The sequence below is a fragment of the Numida meleagris genome, chromosome 11 (genome assembly GCF_002078875.1).
Source record: "Numida meleagris isolate 19003 breed g44 Domestic line chromosome 11, NumMel1.0, whole genome shotgun sequence".
NCBI lineage: Eukaryota > Metazoa > Chordata > Aves > Galliformes > Numididae > Numida > Numida meleagris.
The window spans coordinates 4579206-4604249 of record NC_034419.1 but is presented as its reverse complement, the minus strand read 5'-3'; the positions used below and the strand labels follow the sequence as shown (position 1 = coordinate 4604249).

General features: G+C 35.8%; 2 long non-coding RNA genes across 3 annotated transcripts in view; one reads left to right on the top strand and one right to left on the bottom strand.

Annotated features, from left to right (window-relative positions):
* LOC110404714 overlaps positions 1-25044 on the top strand; it is a 33581-nt gene that overhangs the window by 5434 nt on the left and 3103 nt on the right. The gene's annotated exons all lie outside the window — the stretch shown is intronic.
* LOC110404715 lies at positions 12061-23105 on the bottom strand. 2 transcript variants are annotated; one of them, XR_002442469.1, is made up of 5 exons: positions 22682-23105; positions 20643-20726; positions 19125-19299; positions 15886-15968; positions 12061-13231 (listed from the first exon to the last, which is right to left on the bottom strand). It is a non-coding gene; the product is annotated as an uncharacterized LOC110404715 (long non-coding RNA). The 2 variants fall into 2 exon arrangements; XR_002442468.1 differs by lacking the exon at positions 20643-20726.

Sequence of the window (25044 nt, the reverse complement as noted above, 5' to 3'; positions counted from 1 at the left end):
TACTAATAATTAATTTTATTTATTAACAAAATTTGAAGCAGATTGACTTGAATCATGGCAAAAATAATCCCATTGAAATGAGAAAGTACTGCGTGGATTCTCAGAATGCGTAAGAGTATTAGTACAACCCAAATAGCCTCCCTTAAACAGTTGCATTTTTAATTCCCATCTTAATGAAGGAATTTTTGTGCAACTAATTCTAAGGTATATCAGATAGGTCCTTAAAGCTTGATCTTAGATTACAACAAGGAATATATTAAAGAGACTTTATCTATGATGCAGAGACTTTTACTACTGGCTTGAAAAGAGTAGGAATCTTTTAAGGATACCGAGGTGAGAAATGTTTTTAGTCTCTGCAAACATACTACTTCCAAATTTACTTAATTATTTTGATGTTTCCATTATGTCTATGCTTTAAGACCCCAGGTACATTACAGAAGTTTAAAATTACAAATCATACAGTGTGTCCCATCTCAGTATATTGGAAAGAATGAAAAATTATCTAGCCAAGCTTAACATCTAGAGGGCAATCTCATACTCTAGCAGTATGACTATAAATCTAGCAGTCAGAAAAGTTCTGGCTGTGTAAATTGCATTGTCTTAAAGCAAAAGGATTCAAGTAAGCTGTGAGGCCATTGTATTGCTATGTTTTTTACAGTTACCATGTCTACTTTATCTAATTTCTGTAATTTTTGAATTCATATGTCTGCTGTTCTTTTATTGATAACAAGAACTTTCTATTAGTGTGTCTTATTCTGTCTTTACTGGCAGTTTTTGGTCTTCTGGGAAGATATGTTTGTAAGAAGTATTTCATAATATTCTGCCACACGCCTGTCTTCACTTTTCATATTCTTTCTACATACTGTTTTATCTGAAGGAAATCAGGAGTTTTAATTATTATCTGTGGAGTTTTGTGTGGAAATACAGCAAAACCTCTAGTATACTAACACAGTTCTTTATGTGATGGCAGAAGACTGTTCCCTTGGTATGATTCCAAACCCTCTTTGGAGATCGCGCTACAGTATTGTTATACCGCACTTAGAATGCTATGCCTTGGATCCAGCAAAAGTGATAGGATTAGGCATAATGCAGATTTTTCACAGATAACTGTGGAGCGGGTCAAAACAAGAACCCTTTTATTTAAAAATGATCCTTCTTTTCCTGAACTTTGAGGCTTAGATAAAAAGAGATCAAAATCCAAAATCGTACCTGCTTTAAGTTCTGCAAAGACAAGATCACATCGGGCTACGTACCTCTAATTATAATAGTTATTCATTATCTTTGGTCTTTCCCCAGCTCTCAACTTCTCTGATTTCTTTCTTGAAGAGTATAGCTTTCTTTTTAGGATTGTCTGATTCTTCTGTAAGAGCATATTATCTTCCTGTTGTAATCCCATTCTGATCAGATGGGTCCAAACTGTGTCTCAAACAGTCAAGAGAATATACAGTAATAAAGCATACAAATCAAGAGCACACTACTATCCATCTGATCTGCCAGTAGATCAGAAATTGATTTCTGAAGGAATCATTTTAAAGCTACAAAAAGTTTATGGTCATTTTGAGTTTCATTTAAAAACATTTTATCCTAACTCACTTTGTGGTTAAGACAGATTTATGAATGTAAACGATCCAGTGTTCAAAAATGAGATTTCTACAACTGTACATATTTAGACATCTTAAATTAGTACCTGATGCAACCAAGACTTAGAGTTGTGCTAATATAGTATGGGAAGAGGGTGGCTAGTCTTGTGGTTAAAGCATGGGACTAGCTGCTGAGAGGTCTATGTTCTATTCCTGGTTGTGTCACTGACTTCCTGTGGGTCACTGGCTAAGTCACTTAGCTGTGGCTCATTTTACTCATATATGAAGTGGAAATAATACTTTTATTACTAAAACGGTATGAGACTGAAGTCATTACTATTTATACAATTGCTTCATGCTCATTGATGGACTTGGTATATAATTGTATCAGCAGGTCAAAAACCATATCAATAATGTTATTAATTTCATGTAATTTGCTATTTCTTTCTCACACAACAATTCATCGATTCCAGTAAAGAAGACCAAAAACTCCTAAGTGCAAAGTGTAACTGAAAATATCTAGAGAACTTTGCTTCCAGGTTCAAAGTAAGCATTTCTTCACAAAGAGAATTTAAGAGTGTGAGGAACGGGTATTTATTCCCTAATAACTTTTTTTTTTAAGAACAGTTAACTCCCTCCTCCCATTGTTTCTTTTGGAAGATTGTATGAGGATTGCTCGATACTTCCATTTCCTATAACCTTTGTCCTGTTTTATAGTTTTTATACATTCTTGCGATGGAATTGATTTGAAATACTATTTTTAAAATCCCTGCTTTTTACATATTTTACCCTAGTCTCCAGGGTGCTCCAGATAGATGTCAGAAATACTGTTGCTCAGCTAAATGATGATTCTGTAGAAAAGCAGTATGCACTGCAACTCCTAAATCCCAATGAAAGTCATTGAAACAAGAGCATCTCCTACTATACTATTGAGCCTTAAGGATTAGTTTCTGGGCATTTCAGTCACTGTGGGATGGATCTCAATTTGATATCACAACTTTGATTTCCATTGACAAGAGAAAAAATAGAGGATTTTAAAGTGAGGAGATTTAAGTAGACTGGTTTGTCTTTTTCAGATGACTAATAAATTAGTTTCATATACTTAGATACATATAAACATCTAAACGTTTTGCAATTCTTTAGGACAGATACATATCATAAAGACTAAAAAAGAATTAGAGCCATTTGGAAAATTATATAGATTTTTTTTTTCTTTTTAAGAGCATGAGGAAGGGGTATTTATTCATCATTTTTTACATTTTATTTTAACAGTTAACCCCTTAGCAATATCTTTACACAAAATACTTTCCTCTGTTTTTGCGGCAGTAGGGTATCCTTCAATAATAAAACCAAGGGCTGAAAAAGAAGTTTCTTCTTCATCTTTGTAGTTAATATATACTAGTGTAGTGCCAAGCACCCTAAAATTATATGATTTTATTAGTTATTTCTGAAAGAATCACCAGAAGGAGTAGCAAAACAATAAAATGTAAACGTTTTTTCTTGCATCTGACAAAATGTTTTGCATAGGCTTCTTTTTCCTCTTCCACAGAAGATGTGACCAGCTGGGTATGCATCTCTAACAGCTACCTTTAAAACATGGATTCACAAGCAGTGTGAGAATTCTGACAGTAGCATAGTGAAGAAGTCCATAAATACTTGTAGTCCTAGGACACCGTGTTTTTCAATTCTGTTTTGTGTAAATGTATAATACAGATGCTAAACTCAAAGGCCTCAGATGAGTTGGTTACTACTGTAAACGGTATCTGCTTACTCTCTGATTAAATCTTCATCATAAAAATGTGCTGCCAACATGCATGGAATTTTGATGAGTAGAGAGGCAGCGCCTTTAATCCTTATTCATCTTTGAGTTTTGTTTTGCAGAAGTCCAAGAAAATAAAATATGGTCAGGTAACGTAGCTTGAAATAGTATTGAAGTCATAAATGTTTCATTCATTCTATTGGTTTGTCAGCTGCTCTTCTGAATTGACTCTTGTTGGACTTCTTAATAAATCGCTGTTTTAAAATCCTAACTCTCAAAAAAATAAAGTTAGTAACTGGTTTTTACTCTGTGCTAACCATTGGAGGATGCCAGGTAACTTTAGCAGTGAATCAGGGGCTATTTTGGGAGAAAAAATTTATAATAATTTGCAGGAAATAACCTTTTTGTTCCAAAACAGCTGTCATTGAACACTATTATATCTACAACAATTAAAATTATCTTTGGTAACTTTTAGTATTTGGCATTGCTCCATTATTGTTCAGTTAAATATTTTTCAAGTATGTTAGGACTTCTGCCCACTGTGTTCTTGAAACCCTTCGTTATCAATACAGAAGCTCTTTCTCATTTGTGTCATATTGTAATCTCCCTCGTGGAAGGATATTAAATATCTTCTGTGAAGATTATTTACCATTTTATAAAATGGCAGTAAGCATTCTACTGAACACGGATGACTCAACATTTATAGTACAAAATTTGCTTTTTAAGGTGAAGCGTTGAATGCCAAAAAAAAAAAAAATAATAATAATAATAAAAAAGAATGTCCTAGCTAACGTGTAAAGCAACTTAGGAAACCTGAACAAACATCCTGGTGAATTTAAATAGCTAGTTGGATCAGAAATGGTGGAAAAATAACATTGGGTCAGGAACAATGACATGCTGATTTGAGATTTATATGCACTGACATACATACTAACGAGTATTACATATACTAATAAAAAATAAAACACAGCAGGTTAGTACGCTGTAGACTATAACTTGGTGACATACTATTGCACGTAGGCTTTATTTGGACTATCCTACTTGCATTTGAAAACTTCAAATGTTTATTTGTCTCTGTCTACCTGTCATTTTACTGCACACAGAACAAAAAGTAATAGGTTACAAAACAAAAGAAATAGGAATAGAATGATATGGGAGACAATCTGATTAAATTGGGAAATTATGTTCAAGATTTAGTTGTATTTCGTTTATTACGGCTCAGGTATGTTTAATTACAAAGTATCCACAAAATGGATATGAAGTATCCAAAAGGGAGAGAAAAGATAGCAGATCGATTTTTGTTTCTAGAGAGACGTACAGAATTGAAAAAATATTACTGGTTTCAAGAATTTAGCCTGTTCCTCTGTATTAAGTTATTGATACCTGCAATCTTAGCTCAGAACAAACAAGTATTTTATGGTAACTGCTTTTGCATATGGTAGCAAACTCCTTCCATTCTATCTTTTCTGTCTCCAGTTTCCTGTTTACTCATCACACAGTTCTAGACTTTTTGTCTGGAGTTCTTTATTCATGACTGTACCTTTTAACATTTATTTATTGGTTAGAAACCTCAGCTCCACTTGTACAGGTTGTTGTTGTTGTTTTAACCTCTGCTTTTTTAATATAGGATATTCCTATATTTTTAATTGTGTAATGTGATCTCTTATAGCTTGATCTGTTTACCAGGTTAAATTTTTATTTATTAACAACCCTTTCTTCAAATTGATGTTTATACTTTTGGGAAACCTTCCTTGTAAATATATATGCATTTCTATTACTGGCAGATTTTTTTCTGAAATAGAGGACAATATATCTTATTTCCCAGTTATGTTAATTTGCTTCCCCAGTATTCTGAAGCCATTTAAACTGGGAAGGACAGACAATGATTTCTGGTAGCCAGGTGAAAGGGAGAACAAAGTAAATCAACCTGCTCCAAGATCCATGGATATGACAGCAAAGCAAATTTTTCAGAGGATAAATTCAACTCTTTCTGATTGTATTATTTTCCTGTATTTTAAGAACAATTATTAGAATATTTCATAAGATCTAGTAAATATATTTATAAGAACATATTTTGTATAATCCCTCAACAAATCTGAAAAAATAATTCTGTAGCTATTTATTCTCAACATTTTGAGTAGTGTTGACTTCCAGCTATGCTCTTAGTTGTAACAGCATATAGCTTTTCCATATGCCAATTAACTATTACCTACTCTATTCATTAAGCTTAAATAATAACAATGAAGCTGTTGCTGAAGGTCTTTCATATGACAATTTGAATAAATTATAATTTTCCTTAATTAATTTAAAATTGAAATATGTCCCTCAACCCATATTAAAAGCAGAGAGTTGCCATGGGTGCATACCAGTCTTGTAAAATCCCTTTTAAGTGAGAAAGTTGTTTTTGTATCCTTGGTTTGATTACTAGTCTTTTTCTACCCAAGCAGTTTCAGTTAGAAGAACATTATCAGTCCTCCTGTGCCCCTAAGTTTTGAAAAATCATCTCTTTACACTTTTGTTTCTATTAAAAAGGCAGCACACCACTCTTGCTGATGCATTAAGACACAGCACAAGTGGGCATATCCTGCTGCCAGAAATGCACACACATGTGACTTACAACAGGAATTGTGTGGGTGTCTGAGATCAGAATTTGGTCCAATGCATATGCAGCCTGTATTAGCATCCTCTTTTGCTGTGCAGTAGCAAAGAGCTTCACCCAATTTCCAAAAAAGGAAAAAGTGCATCATGATTTGCAGTCAGGGTCCCTGGGGTCTGGCTGAGGCCTTCGGAGAGTTGGCTTCCTAATGATAAAGTGAGAAAAGGGAAAGCAAGGAAACTTAACTTAGTTGATAAATTATGTATATGATAGGAGTGGGGTCACAGACAAAAGGAAAAGAAGGTTTTCTGAGGTTTCTTAGAATTAGGAGCAGATTTTCTGTGTTCTTCTGACCTCATTATTACAATAACTGAAACACTGCCTTGATTTTCTTTTTGTGCTTGGGGAAGCAAGGAACTAGAAGGGCTCTTCCGATCTCTCTTGGGTACTTTGCAGCACTGATACCAGGTGTACACTTCAGAACGCAGCTTTTAGTAAATATGCCATTAATGAACAGCAATTGTCCTTTTCTTTTTCTGCTTCTCTCTGCTATTACAGTTAGACACCTTTTCTGTTCTCAACCTTTGCTGAATGCTGCTGAAAGGGATTAGACTATCATAAACTAGTTAAATACTTTCTTTATACTTGTGTTTATTGTGTAGGGTACAACAATGACAACAAGAATCCCAAATATCACACCAAAGTAAAACAGCTGTAAGAATCACGATCAGAAAGATTTCCCAGAGCCTTTAGATTGGTTCATATAATAAGAAACATTAAGGAAAAATAAAGGGAGGTTAGGAAGGGTTAAATTCCTAGATCTCCATTCTACTTGTGTTTAAACACAGTCCTAGAGACACAACAGAAAGACTCCTGTGCATGAGCTGCAGGCTGCAGTTTGTCTGAGATGATGGAAATCAATGCTCTTCAGTGCTGAAACTTTCTTCCCTGCCTGAATGGTGCATTGGCCTCTTCTCCCAGGTGACTAGTGATAGGATGAGAAGTAATGGCCTTAAATTGTGCCAGGGGAGATTCAAGCTAGATATAAAGAAAAATTTCTTTCCTGAAAAGTGGTGAGGCATTGGAACAGGCTGCCTATGTAGGTGGTGGAGACACTGTAACTGGAGGTTTTCAAGAAAAAATAGATGTGGCACTGAGGGACATGGTTTAGTGGGCATGGTGGGGATGGGTTGACAGTTGGACTAGATGATCTTACTCGTCTTTTCCAACCTTAGTGATTCCATTATTCTGTATGTTCCCCAGCATCCATCCCATTTGCCCTAGTAGGACACTGACCTAATCTAACAGTGGGAAATGAAATTCAGAGGAATAATTCCCCTAAAAGATTAGGACAGCTGTTGGTAGGAGGATAGCCGTAGTTTGGTTAATCAACTTCTAGCCTGCTATGTTTCAGAAAAGACCAACTGCAAGTGAAAATCTGTTTGAGAGAGAACCTTTCCAAGATCTGTATGTTTCTAAGTGTATTTCATAATGAAGTAAGGTCATACACATTAGAACTTTTGGAGAAATATTCTTTCGTTTGTCTTTTCAGAATTGCTATTTCTTGCTTGTTGTTAAAGTTTTTTATGTAGTTTTGTTGTTGTTGTTATTTTCTCTTTTGATGCTAGAATTCTACACCTGCTTTGAGCTTTCTGAAAAGGACTACATTTCTATGTTTGTTACCTATCCTATGATTAGGAAAAATTGCATTACCTGCTGAGAATTACCTCCTGTGTTCTCTTAGGTGGATATCTTTCACTAGTAGTTTATGGGTAGAAATGTTAAACATTAAAAATCTGTACAAGATGCTCTAAGTAGATAAATGACTCTGTAATAACTTAAACTCTTAAAGCAGATGTTAATTAGGCTGTGAGTAATTTTTAAAGCATTGCTCCAGTGATAGTTTCCAGACTGTTCTTTTTTAAAAGTGGCTTTAGCTGTTTCTGGAATACAAGCGAATAAAAATATTTTCATAAGTTATTACTTTTAAATGCTGTTTTGGATGCTTACACCAGAGAGGCGATTTGACCTGTTTACAGCTTTCCTTATGGAATGGAAGGATTGAACTGTACCTCGAATGATTCACAATTTGAGAAGGGTTTCTGTGTCACCCAAAATCTTGCATACTCTTTGTCTGTTTTAAAACTAGCATTGTAGTATTTGTGTTTAGATTTACACCACATTACCACGTTTACACACATCTACTGTCACTACCACAGAACTTCTTATTTTAATGTTATGTATGTGTGCGTCTGTGACTGCAGGAATCAAGACTCAGCTTATGTCTGACTTTAAGATAGGCAAAATATAATATCTTGGTGCTTTCCTCATAGTTTGGAGTATTTTCTGAGAGGAGTCTTTGCCCCAAGATCCTTTTTAGGTTAGTTTTTAGGTTCACAGTCTGCACTCCATAAAGGAAAACAGCCATTTGTGATCTGAAGAATGAAACAGTTACTTTTCTATGCCTTTGTTTCCTGATTCTTAAAATCAGTTTCAGATTCCTGTAGTTGCAGAGATGAAAGCTAGCAAGCAGACAAAAATATTTGTTCATAAACAAACAAACAAACAACCTCAACAAATAAACCCCAAATCTACTTCTCCTACAGAGAAACAAAACAAAACCTTTCATAAATGGAAACTATCTGACAGCTCGTTTGAACTTCTAAACACATGCTTCCTAACTATTAAAAAGAAGACATTAGAAAAGGCAAAAGTGAGAGAAATAGCTTCTATAAAGATATTCAGTTCTGTAGGACATTTTATAAACACCTGCTTTGGTCAAGCATTATTTGTGCCTGCAAAAGACTCAAACTGTCCTCCTCATGGACAGCTTTTCTGTGAATCTTTTCTGTGTATGCAGGGGTTCATTAATCTCTTCTCCTTAACTCAGTGCCAGATATTTTTGCCTGGCCACTTTGTTGGTGGCTCACGATAAAGCGTTAAGACTGAGAACAAGTCCTGACATCTTTACGCACAGAGATTTTGCATTGTCAGAAAGTTCTCGACTGGTGTAGAGACTACTTTGACAGAATGGGTGCACAGACACAGCAAGGATCACCTTTATGTTTAATAACCACAACACTAAAGAAGCCACGTACTAAAGTAGTGCTCTTTTATTACTAAAAATTGGCAATATTTTCCTAAATTCCTTCACAATTTAAATGGGCTTCTATATTGCCAAGACCCTTGAAGAACTGTTGATGTGATTTGAGTGTAGCAGTGCGTGGGAAGCTGTGCTAGAATAGGTAACAGATCTGCACAGAAATTCATAGCATTATGACTTGCTGACTTGGCCCACCTATACAAGTTAAAGATCAGTTGACTCAGTAGATATCTATGCTGTTCTTCTAACAGTTGAAACTGGAGAAAAAGGTAGAAGATGCAATAACTACACAGATTCAGATTAAAAATGTAATTGAAACAAGTAATCTAGAAAGTAATGTGTTGTTACTCAGAACCTTCAATCTGAATTTGAACGTGTCTCTAGAGATATGTAAGGAATTAGCTACAAGTTTGATGAAACAATTTATAGGGAAGTTTCTATGGTTTGTATTATGCAGGGGATAAAATTAGATAATAATCTTCTCTGTCTTTAACATCAACAGTATATTTCTTGATGTGCCTGAATTTTGATGATTGGTCGTATCAAGCAATTATTTGACTTTGACTTGAGTTGCCTTGATACATTCTTTACACTATGGTAAAGGCACTAATTAATAGTAAAATCCATTACATATTTCTCTTAGCATCAGATTTATCATCTACTCTGTTTTTATTCCTCTGTGCATTTCCCTTGTTCTTTCCGTAATCTGAATGAAAGAACATCAATTTCTCCATAGCTATTCACAGTACTTTATTCCCTATGTAACACTACTCTTGCTTTATAGTTTAATTCTGTGAAATTCTGTATTTAATATTAGCTTCTTCAATGTTTAGATTTACCACTTTCTGGTTCTTCTCTAGTTTTATAAAATGTGAACCATTTGGCAAGTCTAAATCATGTATATCCTGCCAAAAAACAGAGGAGCTAATTGAAATACTCTGAGTATTTCAGTTTCAATCTGTGGGCCAAATTCACAGTTGTCATCAGCTCAGTTGTCGTAATCATGCAGCTCCACAACAGTATGTGGAAATTTGCCGATACAAATTGGGACTATAACCTACTATCTGGAATTGAGATCCGTTGTTTAGTTGCCTGATGGAAAGGAAATTTTTTTAACATCCTGATGCTGTTTTCTCCAACAACACGGTTTGTCAGTAATTGCTACCTTTGTCCTCCTCATTACAGAATGTGCTATATCTAGCAGCTAAGATGAACTGTTGTACCATCCAGGACTGAATGGGGCAGCGGTCACATCCACTCTTGGCAAATATTTTCAGCCTTGGATCCTGTTTCTTGCATCCTGATGCTGAGCGTTCTGTTTACTACAGTATTCACAATAGCCTTTGAGAACGAGTACTCTGGGAACACAATAGTGTACCTCCAAAAGAGTTGCCAAGAGGAAAAAAAAAATAGACTTCCTTCTTTGGCAGTGGTCAAATATAGGTAAGGCTAAGCAGCGTTCGTAGCCAGCAAGAAGGGCATAACAATATATTTTGACTCAAATAACTTAAGTTTCTTGTTTCCTTTCAGAAATTGTTGGTCTTTTTTTCTTAGACAAGGGGAATTTAACTTTTCTTGTTAAAGAAGATTGCATATAGAGGATAGAGGGAAGGAGGGTATATTGAAGTATTTACGGAGAAAGGAAACTATGGACGTTTTGTAATTCACCATCTGCTATAGACCATAAGTAAAAGGAAATGCAATTTAAAATAGAGAATGCCATGAGTACCTATGAAAAGTATTAGGATATCTTGTTTATAGGCACTGTGTCACAACTACTTATTAAATGTCTTTAAGAGAAATTATAATATGAGAAATGTACAGTGATATCATGAGTATTCATGAGAGGTTTCTGAAACTATAGGAACAGAACGAACCAGAATGAACAGAACTACTACTTCTCATCAGGTAAACTGCTACATACTTAATCTAGTTTCCAAGAGGTCTGATTTTTTTCCTGTGTAAGAGAGGGAGGGGGAAGGTGAGGAAAGAAAGAAGGAAGAAATCCATTCTGCTTTTTTTCTTATCTTCTGTGGAGAGTGTAGACAGAGTGGTGTACCTGCCACTGGGGCTGGGGACCAACCATACCTCCTTTTAGAAGAAATATACTAGAGATAATGGTGTTAAAGGACTGTGAATGCTTTCCAGGTTATACTGGAAGGCATCAGTAAAGAGGTAGAAAGATAAAATCTTTCTATTTTTATTTTTTGTTACAGTGAAACAAAAAAAACATAGAAATTTAATGAAAAAAGAAATAGACTCTCTAAACATTTATTTAATCTGCCTGACTCCCTCATCATTATGATCTCTTTACAGACTATTACAAACCTTAGCAGTGTAGATGCTGATTTTGATTTTGCTAACAAAAACGAGAGCTGTAGTCTCATAACTCAGACATTAGCCTGATTGTGGCTGTGGTATATGCTTGAGGCTATTTTTCAATTATAGTGTTAGCTAGTTGGTTTTTTTAAAGCATTTACAACAGAATTAGTCAGACTTACCATCAAAAATTTCAGTAAAGCCCTGTACTTACAAATTCTAGAGGTCTGATGAAACTTGGCATTCTGTAGCTGCTTCTTTTGCTTATCTTTGCTACACTGTGAAGGACTGAGATGCCGCTGCTTTAATTCTCAATACATTTGGAATAAAATAGGGCTTGTATCTTAAATAAAAGAATACAAAACAGAACAAAAACATTCCTAAGTCTTTCCATAAACTCACCTTTTCTATTCAGCACTTCTAATGACTGTGTTTCAGTAATTACACTGAAATAGCTGGAAACTGTGACACTGTCAATAGAGTATTAGTGAGATACACATGGGTCATCCCTAGGGCAGGTGTACCCCGGTAAGGCATTTTGGAAACTGTTTCATGCTATACTAGCCAGATGCAGTGATTGCTCTTGGGAAGGGGAGGATGCGAGAATGAGTGTGGGCGGTACACGGTAACTCACTGTGGTTGGCTGAAGGCTCAGCTCTAAGTAAAAATATGCTGACTTTTGTATGTATGTGATAGATGTGTTTTAAGAATAGCAGTGATTTCTTAATCCAGTTTTGCAAGTACAAACAATTACAGTGCCTTGTAAAATAGTTGCTTAGATTCCATAGTCCCAATGTAACAAAGATCAAAATACTTTTCTGCTTCTGATGATCACTTCCACTCCTGAATGTTTGGAGGGGCAGGGGAAGGAATACCAGAGTTTGAATCTTCCTATCTCATTTTTTGTGTACATGAACTTTTAGGGTTAAATATCAAGAATGGATTCTACCATTTTATTCTTTATTCATGAATGGCAGTAAATATTTTTGTCTTTACATGCAGTTGCTGTTTCATGCTATAGAGCGGATATAAGGTTTCTGGCAACCCAGTTTCCATTGAAGTACAGAAGAAAAGTAATTTACTTCAGGACAAAGAGTAACTTTCCTTAATGTGAGCAAAGTAAATTTTTGCTTAATGCTTTCTACATTAGTGATGGGATTTACCAGATTATGCTTTTTAAGACAAGGGAGATGAAAGTATCTTACTGCTATATATCAGTTATGAAAGGAAGAGTTAAGCATATCATGACATCTAAGCTCTAGATGCTCAAAAGAACCTAAATCTGGATCTTCATTTAAAATGAGAACTGTGCAGTACTGCGGTGTTTGCATTATAAGCCCAGTCTCTAACGAACAGAAGTTTACTGGTATTCAATCAGCATAGTGTGATGCTGTTGGCAGAATTTGGGCTGGGGAAGGGGAAGAGAGGTGAGTGTCTGTGGAAGATAATCCCAGGACTGATCTGACATATTGTGGCCGAATTGTCTTGCTTCCCGAAAGTGGGTTATTCTTCTCATACAAGGCTGAACACAGAAGCAGTTTACCATTTTAAAGTAGGACTTACAGAGTCCACGTACAAAGATACAAGACAATAAAAGATATGGAAATATGTTTTTGTTTGTTCATTTGTTTTTAACAGGTATGCTACATTGTTAGGAGTTTAATTGCAATTGTATCTTTCCTATAAGTAGAGCAGCCAAGATCTTTTTCAGAGCCTAGAGGTAGAAAAAATAGGACTTATTTCTCTTCTTTTTCTGCTCCCTCATTTCCCTCCCATCTCTCTGTTGTCAACTGGGGGAATTTGGCAACGTGGTTGTGTGTACATGCACTTGGGCTGGGGCCAGAGAAACAACCCCAAAAGCCTCCTTCCTGCAGCTGTAATAAACAAGAAAGTGAAATTTAGTGCTTGCATATACTCAGCCAAACAACTTGACAGGAAAATTTTAATTGTAGGGTGGAATTTTTGTTTGTTTGCTTTGTTTGGTGTTATTTTTAGAGCACTATCTAAAGTTTTTCTTTATAGCAGACTTTTAAAATCATGCATTCATTTTCAAAAGGATTTTGTTATCATAGGTAAAATATAGGACATAATTTGGCTATATTTCTGTAGGTCATTCAGTTATTTGTAGCCTGCTGTCTCTTTGTTAGTTGTATTATTTCCTCTTTTTTGCAAGCCCTTTTCAAATGTTTTCTTATTGTCTGGAGGCGGAAGTTTCCAAGCTAATGCTGCCCAAGCTGAGTTTAAAAAAAAGTAAAAAATGAGGAAATGATTAAATGTACTTGTATTTTACCATGCTTTCAGTTTTAATAGCACTGGGGCTCCTGACTGCCATTTAACTATTTTGGAAGAAAAACTAATACAAGTTTGTTGTTATGCCACATTTAGTAATAACCTGAAATTTCCCAGTGGCTTTGGGCAGGAGAATTTGTCTACCCAAAAAGCATCCAATTCCATTGCTCAATTTGGGGTGACTCCCCAGTTGCTGGGAGGCACAGGGCTCAGGGCGTGTGATTAAGCAATTATATATGGCATTGCCCCCTGCTGGAAAGCGTGTGGAATTATATATATATATATATTTTTTTTTTATAAGTAAAACACTTCAGGGGCACTCTCCTCTTCTTCTTAGGAATTATGTCTTGCTAGGCATATTCTTCCTTCCAAACTGATGAATGAGTAAAGTTTTCAATACTGAAACTGAACTGAATTGAATAACAATTTCTCTAATGCTGTTGTGGTATTAAGATTGTGGAAGCTTTATTGCAAAACTAAAAGAGAACTGAAAGCTGCTTTACCCAGATTTGTTTACTGTATCCAGTGTTGCTCTTCCAAAATGCATTTATTTGATCTTTTGTTTAATACTTTACATTTTAGTGTAATAATAAGCACTCATTCTATTATGTTCTCTTTCAGATAAGTTCAAATTCAAAACATAGGTGTAAAGGAGTAAAATCTTCTGTGAACAGTTACAAATAAACTGAGATTAGTTAGTAGCCATCTCATAAAATCAATAAGATTGATCTCATACATGCTTGCGTAGGACAAATTCTGCCAAGTGTTTATCTGATGTTGGGGGAACTGGGTGTGGTTGCAGTTATTGAACTGGTGTAATGCCTTAGTTTCCAATGATTAAAGCAGAGAATTTACAGCACATGAACATTGCATTAACACCAGCGAAGCCAACAGGCAATGAGTGACAAATCATTAATTCAGTACTACACAGGATCTCTGCGCATTGCAGGAGGGATAAGATGGAATTAAAGCATCCTACTAATTTTCCTTCTTTTTGCTTTTGATTTTGCTAATATTGTAAGTGATCCAATATTTTAACAGAAGATTTCTAATAAAGAAATGTTCACTGTGAGATTATTTTTAATATTAGTCTAAGGGAGCCAACCACCAAAGAACAGTTGCCTAGCGTCTGTAGTGAGAAGACTGTCAATAGACTTGGGAGATCCATTCTAACTAAATCTGCTGAATGGGAGAGAGAAAATAGGCCCCTCACAATGAAATGTCTTTGGCATACATTTTTAGTATGCTGTTAAAAAGCTTATGTCCTACAGGTCACTGAGACACATACGGATTACATACATTGTGAAGCAAGAGACTGATGTGAACAATCTTTTCTCTTAATAATTGAAAAGCATTTCAGTTGGAGTAAAGTAGTAAACGTACATATATAAGGCTGCAGAATATTTCAAAGTTTAGAGAGTAAGTCTTACAGATTTGGGTTGACTTCATTTATTTTAAACTCTGCTTTTGGGAAAATCGTTTTTGTCCTCAGAGGCAAGAAAGGCTTACTGAGACTTAGGGCTAAGTTCTTTCTGCTCACTAGCCGGGCAATAGCACGCAGGGATACAGTGCAGGCACAGCTGAACAACCACCCGGGCTTTGTCACTGCAGATGGCACTGCACAACCTGCAGTGCCTGTGGGCTCTGTCATGGCACAGCTCTGCTGTTGTTCTTCAGTGTTTCACTCAGAAGGGTCCCACACTCTTGATTTCTGTCAACTAATGTTTGGTGCCTGTGGTTTATCTTTCACAGTGGAACAATTGTATTTGTGTTCTGGTATGCTGCTCGTTTCGTTGCCACTTTTCTTGTAAGGCAGCATAATGATCATAGCTGGCAGCTACCTGCTTTTCAGGATTTTTTGGTAAAATAACACTCTGAGAAGGTGACTGATGCTTTGGACAGAAAGGAGGCTTCTAATTTTTTAAGCAACGTATTTCTCCTCCTCCTGAGTTACCAAAGTTTTACTGGTATCTTTGCCACTAAAATATTTCCTCCCTTCAGAATATACCCTGTGAAATTTCCATACACATAATAAGCCATGTTTCCATTTGTTTAAAACGTAAATGATCACTGTGCTTGGCAGCTATCAGTCTTGCAACTTTAAGGACTTCTCTGGCTTCAGTCCTCCTAATAGTACACACCTGATTTTTAGCCTTTGCTGATAAGAAAGTAAGTGCCATTAGCTTGTAAATACATCGGGCTCTTTTTGGTGTACACTTTGTGAACAGAGGATGCTTACCGTAACAGCAGATTGGGTGCCAATGTTTCACATAGAAAACCAATCTCTCAAAGCTCAGTCTGTTCCAAGAATGTGACCAACTCCTACAAAAATGACATAAATTAGTTCAATTATTGTAAAACGACTTTCAACACTGTTGCAGCAGCAAGATCAACTAAATAAGCAGAAAATTTCTTAGCCTTTTAGCATATGTCAGAACCTAAGTTACTGGGGGGTTTTGAGCTGTTGCACTGTTAAATCACTTTCAATGCTGATTCAGAAGGGCATGTTGCTGAAAACCACAGTTGGCATTGAGGTACTTTTCTAGATTAGATGATGGATTGTATTTTAGAAGAGTATTGTGCAAATTATGCACAAAAGTTAGTCTTGACTTCATCATTATTTCATCACCTATTTCAGACTTATTGAATTTGATGCAAAGGAAATGGCAGGCTTCAAAAAATGTTTTTAAGCTTTCTTTCAAATTTCATGACTATAACTAGAATATGCATGGTCTTATTTCAGGAGAATGAACAGACTTTCTGGAACACTGTATAATATCTGACAATGATTGATGGATTTAGATAGCTGTTCTTTTTCTTGACTGTCAATTTTATCCCCATATGTTTGCAATTGTGATCTTTTCAGACTCCTTTTCTAAGAACATGGCTAACTGGAAATGTAGCTTTTAGATTTTCCCAGTTCTTGGAGATTACCTTTTAAGCACAGCATAGCCTAGAGGAAGTACTGGGTCTGCCACCGATGATGAAATGTAGTTAGTACAGTCTCGTGATATCTTGTTTAAACATCTTGTTAAAGTATGTACAGACTGTAATTGATTCCTGACAGTGGTCAAGGGAGTGATTTAAACGTTAGAGAGCAGGGGCAGAACAGAAAGTGAGATGTGGTGGTCTGAGTTTAAATCAGACGGTGCTGACTTCAGCTGATGCTGAGTGGAGAGGAAGAAGTGTAGATAAAAGGCCACATGCAAGTGTAAACTATCTGTAGTTGGACATTAACTCCAGCCCTCAGTGATGGCAGCAGACATACTCAAAACAATCAGAAGAATTCCCCAGGAACAGGTAAAGTGTCCTGATTCTAACCCAGACTGACTGATCCAGTGCAGACTAAAATCAAATACCCAGATAGATTTACTCAGCTTTCAAATGTCTCTCTGGCATGCTTTGATTTTGTTGACTTGTACAGTTATAATTCTATTTCAGAAGAAACTTTGGCAATGCTGCCAAATTAGTTTTAATTTGGATTGCCTTAATGTCACTGGTACAAACTCATTACTTATAGGGAAGAAAAGTAGGAGCACAAGAGATGTCCTGCTGAGTCAAACCAGTGTTCTATATAATTCAGTATTCAATCTTTGACTATTAGCAATATGAAAGGATAAGAAAAATATTTAAAAATATATTTTGCATAGTTGCATTTTGATAATCATGGTAATTCAAGGTAAGACCCAAAACAGACTTGAGAATTTCCTGAGATGTTCTATTTATTTTTTCTAAATTTCTAAAGAAAGGACAAAATTATGGATTGAGGGTCAAAATCATTGAAGAAAGGACTAATTAATCACTGGAATTAACAGAAATGTTACCCCTCACAATTCAGTTTTAATTCCAAATTAGAATTTCCTGTGTCATGCATTGTACAAACTTGGAGAAATGGTCTGGTAACTTAACTACGGAGCAGCTGCAGAGCTTCTGAAACAAACCTCTTTGTTTTCTTCTTGCTGAAAAAGAATATGGTCGAACAGTATCAGGGAACTCTGCATGGCTCTTATGCTACTATGAATAAAGGCGGTCAAGCTACTCCGATGAGAAACCTAACATCCCCCTTTTGCCTGTTTCATGGCATTTTAAGAGAAAGCACTAACGAAGGTTCAACATCTTCCAACCGGAAAGAAAATGGAAACACATTCTGCTGAGTCATTCTGACACACAGAGCCAAAAGCTGATGCAATCCTCCTTTTATCACCGGAAGATCTCTGGTAATCACAGACACACCTCTTATTTCAATAGCGTTGGTAAAGAACTGTTGATTCCTCAGACCTAACCCAGTGCATACAAATCACATTTCTGTTTTCTAGTCTCAATCACTTAAGAATAAAGTGATTAAAAATGAGAGGCTGCAAAGGACAAGACTTCTAAGGAAATTTCAGTCCTTTGCCATGGAATTGCTGCTTGGCTTACACAGAGACCCAGAACAAAAGTACTTCAAAATACAGAACATAAGAATACTGTTTTGATGTATATTTCATTCGTAAAATTACAAGTCTCCACTGTGTGCCAGCTGACACAGCAATGTTTTTAATTGTAGCAGAAATTACTTGTGCTTTAACTAAAATGCAAGCCCTATAAAATAACAAGTTATTCATAAATGAAATTGTCTTTAGTGTTTTAAAGCAATTCTATAATGCTTTACTTAATGTCAGATTGCACCGTTTCACTATTACAACTAAGCAATTTCTGTCTGTGGCTAGTTTGAATTTAATAACATCCTTGTTCCACGAGTAACAAAACAAGAAATTGTTTCATTTACTTTCTGTGATCAGTTTGATTATGTAGAGATGATACTGTCCTGAGAAGGGTAAGCTTTACGTGTTAAGACTTGTAAAAAAATTTTACTAATGCCTTTGTCAAAAGAGTAAGCTCCACGTTAGCAAAGTATTAAGCTGGCATTTAACTTGGCAATAACATTAAGAATAAATGAACTACAGACATTTTCAGGGGAAATGAGAGAAATGGGAGATCAATGTATTGCTTCTTTTACAGTTAGAAGTTCTCCAATTTAAAAAATAATTGATACTCCTTCTTCCACACCCTTCTGCCATAATTATGTAAAGAATCTGGATTATGCTTCCTACTTGATTTAACTGTTTTATAATAAGTCACAAGCATACCTTGCCTACTTGATGATATTCCTTTAAGGCTGTGCCAGTCTTTCCATTATTAAATCATGTTTAGTGTTATATACTGGTTGCTTAAAAAAAAAAAAGATTCATTTCAAGCTTGGACTTGCTATGTATTCTCAGCTAGCCATATGTGTGAGGGAGCACAAAAAGCATCAGTACTATTTAGCAACTTCACACATTATCTTTGAATTTAATGGAAAATTTGACTTCTAAAATAAATGAGGAAAAAAGGTTTTAATTTATTAGTGGGGAGAACAGGCATAAAAATAACAAATAGCTGCATTTTGTCAACATGGTCTGCATGATGCCCTTTATATTCCCAACCCCCATTATATACCTGATCCATTTGTAGAAAACTGGCTTTTGGTTGGAATGGGAAGCCAGACTTACACGCAGAGAGGAGCAAGGATTCTAAGCTTTAAACAGAGCATTTCAAGTACAGATAGGTCCAGGAGTCCTAGTTAGCCACTCTGCTACTCTTCTAGCTTGTTAGACTTCCTGAAGTCCTGAGTCTGATGGGAATTGAAGATACTGTTAGGTCTTTCTGTAACCTTTTAAGATTTTTTCCCCCCCCTCCATATTCTACAGAAACACAGAGAATTTGCATCTCAGTAACATCAACCAGTCAGTATGCAGAAGTTTCTAGTATGTAATATTATCTGTTTAGCAGAACATGGTAGAGAGCTTTCATAGCTGAATTAGACTTTCAGGAGTGTTCAAAAATGAAACACTAGATTTCTTATGGGCCACTGCATAAAAAGAGTTCATAGCACTTGTTCCCCTTCAGAGTTTTATCCATAACCTCCTGAAGGGGAAAAAGAAATAATTATTTGAAATACCTAAATCTCAATGATATATACTAAAACTTATCCGAATTAGATACTGTGAGGATGGTAAAAATCTCTGCCTGGCTTTGTCCTGAAGAGCTATATCCCGATATGCTTCTGCTGACTCTAGTAACATAAGTATTTATGCCTTTCAGTATAAAACGTGACTTTGCCTGTAGTTTTTCTTAAATGTAGTCATATTTTATTCTTCATTTTCAGAACAGATAGTAAAATCTGAACGAATGTAAAGAGTGAACACTATCTGCAGCGAGCACTCAGGCCACTTAAGCTTCCATTTTTGTTTTTTAACCTATATTAGGCTTTTGTAGCCAGAGAGAGGTGAGCTAATAAATCCCTCCTAAAACCTTTTTGGAAGGTTCATTTATGGTATCTGTAAGTCTCATGTTGTGAACACTCCCTCACACCCAAGCACTCAATTATAAATGTATCTTGTACTGATGTCTAATACTATGTGGATTTGCCAAGAGGTCTCATCCAAATACTTACTCGGCCGGGGACTGCTTAATCTCTGAGATCACTGAGACTTATTCTGATGTGGCTGTAGGCTCTAGACAGTTAAATTTGCAGAAATCCACTGAAGGCAGTTTGCTTTTCAGAAGTTGCTGAGGGCATAATTTGGCTTTTTCAGTTTGAGGGTGGGCTGTTTTAACCTGAGCAAGTTCTAGCTTGTTCAATTATAATTTAACAATATATTCTCCCCATACTTTGTGTTACTCCCAAGAGATGCTTGCATCTCCTTGATTCATAAAAGGATACCTGTATTTAATGTACATATTAAATATGCCTGTAAATTCTCACATAATTTTACATTTAAAAGTACTATTTGAGGTGTGTGTATATATAATTGTTAGATGCATGTATAGAAATAAAACAGTCTTTGCTCTTCCCTTTTGTACCTCCTCAAGACATGTAATCTACAAAGCAGGAGAACTGCATGATAAAATGTGCCAGAGTGGAATGCATAATTATTCCAGAGGAGGGTAAGTCAGTTCAGAACTTGTACTAACATTCTTAAGGGCAGCAGGAGTCTTCTTGCCATGAAATTACATCAGCTCTGTATGCCTCAGAGTCAGTGCACATGCTTTCCCTTTCTAGGGAAAAGAAAAAAGTGTGAAAAAAGCTAGTGTCTTCAAAAATATGCTGTAAAACATTGCTGAGTAAAGGAATACATATATTAATATGATATCACTGTAAGTGAACTTGAGTTTAAGGTTAAAAGACATTGAGACGTACTTAATAATTTCACTTTTTAATAGATTAAGTCATGGCTTGCAAACAGAAAAAACATCTAAATAAGAAAAAGAATGCTTCCTTGATCCCAGTTCAGAGACATTCCCATAACAGGTGGGGCAGAGGCATTTAAATTACAGGTCTCCTCCATATACCCAAATTTGTTACAATTCCATCAAGCAATGAGAAAAGGTATCTTTACAGTGAATAGCAGTGGATGTAGCTAGCAACACCCATTTTAAAGATTGTTAAAAGATAGATGTTTGTTGGGACTGTGTATTAACAGTGTCTGAGGTAGAATCTGTTCTATATGGAAACACTACCCAGCTTCCTAGGAGTCTTAAGATGAATCATGCAGCACTTATTGCAAATTAATATAATTAAATTATCACCAAGACAGTTAACTAATGCAGTTCATCACAGTTCTGCTTTACCGTCATTTCTATGTAGTAATTAGGCCTGGCTCAGCTAGTGGACAAAGAGCGACTAATCTCCATTTCCCAAGGAGAAGAGGAGAGAAAAAGAGCATCTCCTATATCTTAAGCTGTAATATCTGGCACTTACAGCTGTTTGTTGGATCTAAAATGTGAGACAAATCTTACAAAGACTACGTCTGACATGGCATCTTGGCAGACGAATTTGTTTGCAGACTAATTCTAGTGGCAGTCTCTTCAGTAGCATGTCACATTTCTTAACACAAGGCCAACGGAACATACGGTCTCCAACTCTGCATGACCAAAAGAAATGTGCATGTGGAAAAAAACATGCCTAAAGATATAGTCATGTTTATGACACTGTTATTAATACAGATGGCAAAGAAAGAAAAATATGCCAAAAAACCCGCCAGACTATAGGAGTTTGGTTTGAACTAGCCAGAACTGTGAAGTACTCAGCAATGATAGATGCAGTCAGGATAGTAATCAAGATAGCTTAAAGGGCCTAAGACTTACATAATCATCAGTTTGAGATCTGTACACTCTATCTCCAGTTAGAGCACACTTGGCAAGACAGGTGTTAGCTTATGGCATTCTGCAGATTCCTAATGAAAGGATGCATTCAGCCTCTTTCTATGTTCAAACTTCTCATGACATTGAAGGAAAAGTCACGTTATGAGTGAAGAAACAATGTACTCATATTTTATTGCAGTGAGTGGGAATGAGAAATGTTCTTTTGTTGCACTGACATCCCCTTCTAGTTAACTGAGAAACACTTGCCCAGTAGATCCTTTTCTCCCAGGTAAAGTTTCAGGAGACTTAAGTGGGAGAATTTTGTGTGAAGTACCCAAGGGCTGAGGGAAAAGCATTAGTTTTCCCTAGTTTTCCATAGAAGCAGAAATCTAATTTCCGTGAGCCACACTAATCCTTTTGTTCTGAACTGCAGTAAAACAGAAAACATATTTTAGATTTTGTGACAGCCTCAAAATGGGACATGGCATACTAATAAAGCACAACTCTTGTTAATTTTAATTTAATGTGTCTAATGCCCCTTCATTACTTCAGTTATCCTGTAGTTAATGGAAGGGACTTATCAGTATTATTTTAAGTCCACATACTAGGTTATCTCTGGAAAGAAAAACTTGCTATGGTAACATTTGTAACAGACATTTGGCAAGTAGTTCCTAAACTAAAAGATGGCCACCTGCTTTCCACTACTAGTTTTGTTCTCCTTTTAGTCTCTCATCCAGATAGAAAGAAGTTCTTTTGTGTTGCCTATCTATATACTTTAAAAGTCTACATGATCTTCACCAAAATATCTCTTTTAGTTAAGGAAGTAAGAAAAGAACATGAACAATCAAATTCAATCTGTAATTACTTACACCAGCTATCTTCACAACATAAGGAAGTAGAGAGCAGGAGATGAGAACAATTCAAAGGTTTGTCCTGAAACAAAAATGTGAGTACTGCTGAGTGCTTCTAAATCCTTAAAGAAGAATTTGGCTGATTGGGATTGGTGAAAAGAACAGGCACATGTGAGTAAAATAAGAATGATTAGGAGAAAAATGCTAATGAAGTTCAAGTGTAAGGAGTTAAGCTCTCACTCCATTCTCAGTCTTGTCAGGTTATAATGCTTTCTTCTTAGTTTCTGTTACCGTTGCTTATACAGAACAAATGTTTAGTAATGAAGATGGTTGCCTTCTCCTCTGTAATACGTACCCTCTAGTGGGAAGTGGATCAGTTTTTAAATACCGCATCCACCCTTGGAAGTTCTGAGCAATGCCACAACAGAAGTTAAAACCTCAATCCCAGTTAAGACAAGGAAAAAGTCTAGGTTTTGTTTGTTTATTTATTTTTGTTTAAATTGGTTGTCTTTCTAATTCTGTGTGACATGATCTGTGTGGAGAAAAAGCTAACTCCACAAAAAGCAAAAAACACCTCAGTTACTCCTGAGCTATCTTCAAATGAAGCAGGGCAATAGTCTTTCTGCTCTTTTCCTTGGCTCATTTTAAGTGTAAGGATACTTGAGAATACCTGACAATCTAGACGTTATTTTAATTCTTTCTCTTTTTCTTAAGGCTAATTTTATTTGCATTCTTTCTTAAAATAATTTTGGTGGTGCAAGAATCTAACTGCAGATAGCCAAATCAGCGCTTCATGAAACTTGATATAAATTATTATCTTGTAGTGTAACATTCTTCCTTAGAAGATAAGGAGGAATTAAAGGAAGTGAGGAAAACATGATTTTGCAAATTTTGCTGCTTATTTGCGTAATAGAGTATGGATTTGGAAAACTAATTTCAGCTACCTATTTTGAAATTTATCACACAAGATTTTAAAACCATCTTAATAGTTTTACATAAGTCTAATAAAAAGCATTTCCATATTGGAAACGTGTATTCTCATCAGAACTTGATTTCATTTGTGCTGGCATTTGTGACACTTGATATAATCTTTCTTAATCTCCTCTGGGTCAATAATCACTTCTAGTTATTTTTGGTATGAAAAATAAACTCTACTAGTGATAGAAATTTGCAAATCGTTATTTGCAGCACTGGCTTACTAGATAGCTTTGTTTAGTCAGAGAAGAAGAAATGCAGAGCTCGATTAAGTTGCTTCTTACTACATGCCTGAATGAATAAAAAAAATAGATAGCTGAATAACCAGATCCAAGAGGAAGCCCAGTAGCGCCTAGCGACACTTTAGATCAATTTATATGTGTTGCTTGGCCTCCCACTGACAATTTAGAATAGCCCTGGTCTCCCACAGATCCTGTATTGTTGACGACCCCCCCCAACTCTGTGGCTATCCTGTTTACTAAGACAGATGTTTGAAAAAGCACTAGGTAGATCTGTTGGGTATATTCAGCCTCTTGGCTCCTACCCAACATCACTGGAAACTGTTGTTAATGAACAACTTGCTAGGAAATTTATTTGTAGTATTCATCCAAATACTGGCAACAACCATGTCAATGCACAGATATTACACAATGACCTTTTCAATTTTGTAAATAGGTTTCATTGTATGTGATGTATTCATTGAGACAATGTTGGCTCAGATAAACAACTTTGTTCTTCTGGAGGAAGAAGTATACAAATTACACTCAATATTTACAGAGTTCCTTAGTACTATTTGACTAATTTTTATTGAAGAGTTAGTGGTGGTTTCAGAGCCAGGTTAGCATCCATATTCATCCATAATTACAATCTTTTGAAATTTGCTTGTGTTTTGAATGGCTGCAGGCCTACTGGTCAGAAAATGATTCCATCTCAATCTTAAAACTAAACTTGATGAAGTAGCTCTATAGATTTCATATTATGCTAATTTGTATGTGGAAGATGACAAAAAGGATGGAGTACTGTGCATAGTGACCTACGGCATCATAATCTGCATCTCCATGGAAAAGGCAAGTATGAAGTACAGATCTCATGTGTCTAGGCAAATGTTCACAAAGCTGAACCTCAGACACTCAGATTATTTCTATGTTACGACTTATGCAAACCTAGATAGCACTGTTTTGGATAACTGGGTACTTAGTGTTTGCACATGTATTCAAAACACAATGAAAAAATACAACCAGAGAATAAATGTTTGAAAAGATTGTTCACTATTTTTTTTTTCTGATAGGTATTCTGAAGATGTGCTATAGATTGCTTAAAAAATTTTAACGATGAAAAAGTACATAAGGAACATAAGCATGCATGAGCTTGTGTGTGACACGCTTTAGCATGCTTGGAGATATAAA